The sequence below is a fragment of the Alosa pseudoharengus genome, unplaced genomic scaffold (genome assembly GCF_046254945.1).
Source record: "Alosa pseudoharengus isolate Yale_2024_CS ecotype anadromous, Long Island Sound unplaced genomic scaffold, YU_APseudo_1.1 YU_APseudo_1.1_scf_7, whole genome shotgun sequence".
NCBI lineage: Eukaryota > Metazoa > Chordata > Actinopteri > Clupeiformes > Clupeidae > Alosa > Alosa pseudoharengus.
The window spans coordinates 25,348,320-25,353,514 of record NW_027468859.1 but is presented as its reverse complement, the minus strand read 5'-3'; the positions used below and the strand labels follow the sequence as shown (position 1 = coordinate 25,353,514).

Genomic DNA, 5,195 nt, shown 5'->3' with positions numbered 1-5,195 from the left:
ACATTTATTTGACGTCAAGATGTTGATGTCGTTTTGATGCTATTCTGATATCATTCAATGTCAAGCTTTGATGTCAATTCGACATTTATTTGACATCAAGATGTCATGATGTTGATGTCGTTTTGATGCTATTCTGATATCATTCAATGTCAAGCTTTGATGTCAATTCAACATTTATTCTACATCAAGATGTCATTTCCATGTCAAGCTTTGTTGCCATTTGATGTCAATTCTACATCTATTTGATGTCAAGATGTTGATGTTGTTTTGATATATCATATTCAATATCAAGCTTCAATGTCAAATAAACATAAATGCGACAAACATTGATGTCAAAATTACATCAGCATTTATTGACATATATTTTGATTATTTGTGCAGAATACAAGTACAAAGACAACAAAATGCAGTTTGTGTCTAACTAGAAGTGCAAAAAAGCAGAAAAGTGATATACAAAGTATAGACAGGTGGTGCATATACAGGACAAGACACAGTGCCGTGTAGACAGTAGTATACAGTTGGTTTATAGAAGGTGGTTTAGAGTAATATAAATTAAATATGTGCAGTGTATTAGTAGTTATCTTATAAGGGCAGAATAAATATGGCTAAATATGAACAATGTATGACAACATGTACAATGTAGTAACAAGTAATGGAATGTTGGAGAACATTGAGAACATGGAGAGAGACAGAGAAAAGGTTTCTTTTAACAGGGTTCCTACACATTTTCTATTTTAAAATCCCATACTTTTTCCATCCTTTAATTTACAAACTTTTTGGTAGATTTTTCTGACCATTCTCGACAATGCTACTCCAAAACCAAACGTTTGTCTCAGCATCCAGGAATCGTTGAGCACCTACATTTGTGCTTTAACATTGATGGTGTGCCACTTTTTAAATCCTCCAACTTCCAAATGTGGCCCATACTCTGCAACTTTCACAACTTTGCTCCTTTCATTGTGGCCATCTACTGTGGAGTTGCTAAACCAAATTCAGAGGAAGAGTACTTAAGTGACTTTCTCCAGGAGTTGCAGCAGTTACAGCAAGTTGGCATTGTTCATGGAGGCAAAGCACTTCAACTGTCTGTGAAAGTATTCATATGTGATGCTCCTGCCAGGGCATTCTTTAAGTGCATTCTTGTTACCATTCTTGTGAGTGATGCACTATCAGAGGCACCTATGACGGGAAGGTTTGTTCTTGGGGCCAAAGAGCCAGGTGCGGTTCCAAGGGCTGAAGACTGTTTTGTTTAGGCCAGCTCTGCTGCCACTCTGCCTCCACCGTACTGCTGCCACTCTGCCTCCACCGCACTGCTGCCACCTGTGGACAAGGAGGAGTGCGAGTTATACAACAAAATTAGTTATTAGTTGTTAGTGGCAGCACTAGTATAAAACCTCTAGAATCTCTAAAAACAATCACAAATAGGGCAGTTCATCACAGTTCAACAATTGTGGTTTGGAACTAGGCCTGCTGCAACTGGATTGATAAAAAGTATTGTAGTTGCAAACATCTCACCTGGCTACTTGTATTTGGGAAGAGCAAAAGCTATCAGCCATCAGCATGATCATGTTATTAGGTTGTTGTTGTAGAACAAGGAAAGGAATATCCAGTGTTTCCTCTACATTTATTTAAGCATGGCGGTCCGCCGCGGTTTAAATCCTATCCCTCTCAAGCCCTCTGAAGTCACATTAAATGGGATAGGATTCAGGAACTAATTAATTTAAACCTCACTGACCAGAAAATGTAATGTCTCTGTTTCATAGCAGAGTTATTGCTAATCAGACATGTTGAGCAACTAGAATTGTTTTTAAAATCCCGGGAGTGACACCCCCAAGTTTTTTTTTTTTTTTCCGGGGGGCGGATGGGTAGGTGGGTGGGTGGACTAGGGGGTGGCTCAAGGACTAGAGTGCCTTAGCCTGGGTTTTCCCATGCTGCCTTACGCACGCGATTTTATTCACGCTGCTAGGCAGCCTGGATTCTATGGACTTCGTTTTCACCTCAACGAAGGAACCAATCACAGAACGGAGGAAGGGCAGCAAGACGATGACGACACGCCGAAGCCGTTATGAGCTATGTACAGACGCATTTGATAGACATTCGTAGTGCCCAATAAACGGCTCTGGGCATTCGTAAACCATGTTTCAAATACGAGAAAATTAATGTCTAATTCCCAGACCCTATCTCAATGAGGTCTGACGTTAGCCGGGCTAAGAGCGCCTATTCATGGAAGAGGCATGTGTGTTGGAAGTAGTTTTCAGCTAAAGAGACACTGAAAACATGTTTTAATCTGTATACCATTAACATTGCATAACAAAAGTAAAACATTAATTTGTAGAGTACCAAAACCAGACGTCTTTTGAGTGTAATCAGATTATGGCAATCATTTTTACAATTGTTTACAACTTAACTCTATGTCCTCACTTGAACCCATTTGCAAGGATGGACGACGCTGAGTATAGAACGTGCTGGCAGTGACAGATAACATGTAAACGCGCCATAGCAGTGACGAGACGCACACACCATACAATCGGCCTGACATTTTGAGTGAACTTAAATGAACTACCTAGCAACAATTCCAACACTCACAAGTTAAGGATGCCTTCAGAGAGTTACACTTGATAAGCATGATAGGTCTACTTTTGGCGCATCAACAATTGAAATGGAGGGGCAGCGTGACTATTTCGGTAAAGGCTACAATCTTTGATAGGTGTAATCTCAAAAGAAAGTTCACTTTCTCCATCATCGAACTCTTGAATACAGTGATGGTACAAACCAATATCTGTAATGCAGTGGGTAAATTAACGTTACGTTAGCAGTAGTTTTTACGTTTTATGCAAAAAATATATGGTTTATGTAACAAACCCTTCAAATTTGAGAGAGACTGAACAAAAATATGAGTTTATTGTAAAGTTTTTGATGGGGAATTCAGAGGAACCCATGTAAAAAAAAAAAAAAAAAAAAAAACTGATGCATTTAGTCCAAATTAACTGTGCTAAAAAAGTAAAGTGAATGGGTGTTCAACTCTTGAAATAGCATGCATCTCCTTCCATGCAATCCCCGCCCCACCCCCACCTCCACTTTTTTCCCACGCTTAACGGTAGTGTTATATGTAGATAAATTACAATACTTACGGTATTTGAAGTAGCTGCACATTGCACAACCATGCTAAATAGTATAGTTTTGGCACACAGTACACAAAGACACTTCTGCCATCATACCGGAATGTAAACTATACTCGTAAACGTGCTAATTACCAACCATTTCGTTCGAAAATTCTAAAACAACAATGTTTTTTAATACTTCAAAATAACATTGTGTGTGTGTGTGTGTCTTTACCTGGTGAGTGAACTCTCTTGCGAGCTTGGACGTGGCACACATTTGGAATATTCCAGAATGCACTCAGTGTTCTTACTGCAGCAATCCTCACAACACACCACCTGCAAACAGAGGGAGACTAAGATTAATATGTTGCAAAACACACAGAACATGAAAAGACCATCACTGAAGCACTACTACACTCACATGCATCTTAACACATGCCTCAGAGCAAGTCAGGTACATCAAACAAGGGGCAAATAAGGGCTATGAAATGAAGAACATGTAGCCTAACACTACCCTTCACAAACTAAAGATCCCTTTACTTGTAGGCATGATATTGAGGTGCCACCCACCCATCACATCCATTAAATGACAGGTCTGTTAATAAACATGGCTATATTAAACTGCAGTTCCTTAAATCAGTGGGTAGATAACTGATATATATATATTACTTAATTCATACAGGACCTCTTTGCAGTTATAGCAACATTATATTATGTATCAACACTAGCACTACATGTATTAAGTTTAAATACAGTGACCTAACGTTACCTATGTCCCATGGAAGTTCGCAAGGTAGAGCTAACGTTAACCGTTATTAATTCTGTTAACAACTTTCATCTGTGTCTGCTAGCCTGCATGGTAACAGCCATTTTAAATGTAGCTAATGTTACTTTAAATGTATAGCTAACTTACTTGCGCCTGATTTTTCATTCTTAAACTAACAAACAGACAAACAGGCAAACAAACAGATATTCCACATAATAGTGAAGTTAGTCTGCTAACTTACTGGAAAAGTTAACATTAACAGCTAACATCGCTAGCGTTAGCTCACTAGCTAATTCTAAACATGACTAACGGCTTTGATTAACATTCCATTATGAAAACAATATATTTCGAATAAATTCACGTTTTCAATTGGCATTCAAAAGTACTGTAATTCTTACCTGGGATATGATGACGGCAGAGTTTGTACAGCTTACACATTCAGTCAGAGGCATGACAGAAAAGTGACGGTTGATTGTTGAAGTCACTGGTGACTGCAGTTGAAAAGGAGCAAACTCAGCGAAGATTCTAGAGTGCTGCGCGAATTTGAATTTGATCAGGGGTGGGGGATGGGAATTGCTGTGTGTGCGCATGCGCTTATCAAGCGGTGATAAGCATCCGTTAAAACAATTACTGTTGGCATTTTAGTCTGTTATATTACCAGAATGATTGGTAGAAGTGTCAAAACAATAGTAACATTAGCCTAGTGGGCTATTATTACTACTATTAAGATTATTAACATTATTGGTTCTCATATGGTGGTCAATTCAATGACGTCAATTCCATATCATTTTGACGCCCTTTTTCCTATGCCTTTTTTCTTGATATCAAATCAACGTTGATTTAACATCAATCATATTGACCCAAGTTTATAGACCAGTGACTACATGTTAGATTGATCCCTTGTTGGACGTCTTTACAACCACAAGCAAGCCATAGCTTGTAATGCTAAAATAGTATGAAATTATAGATGCTCAACATGGTGGTCAAAACCTTGACTAATTCTTGACATCAAATTGACATCACGGTGCCCGCTGGGAAAGCTTGACTGAAACATTGTAAAACCATTGACTTGTTTTAAATGAATTAAGAGACAGGTCCTCCTCGCATGATCCTGCTGAAAACTGCTGGTTTCATCTCAAGCACGCACGTATTATGAACGCACGTTTTTTTTTTATGTAGCCAGTCGCCGACATTCAAAAAATATGCGGTTATAGTTCACAACTTTTGCGAAGTAGGCCTAGCCTACTGGGAAACGCTGGCAAGCAAGCTGCTGACAGATATTACAGGTAGGCTATTATAACGTAGACAGATATTTTCTTCCCTAGGCTAGG

The 5,195-nt window shown here is 38.8% G+C and overlaps 1 long non-coding RNA gene across 2 annotated transcripts; it reads right to left on the bottom strand.

Moving 5' to 3' along the window:
- Positions 1 to 326: 326 nt before the first annotated feature.
- Positions 327 to 4,476, bottom strand: LOC143110069 (uncharacterized). 2 transcript variants are annotated; one of them, XR_012984045.1, is made up of 3 exons: positions 4,263 to 4,476; positions 3,334 to 3,434; positions 327 to 1,317 (listed from the first exon to the last, which is right to left on the bottom strand). It is a non-coding gene; the product is annotated as an uncharacterized LOC143110069 (long non-coding RNA). The 2 variants fall into 2 exon arrangements; XR_012984044.1 differs by lacking the exon at positions 4,263 to 4,476 and having other exon boundaries at positions 3,334 to 3,728.
- Between the last annotated feature and the right edge of the window lie 719 nt (positions 4,477 to 5,195).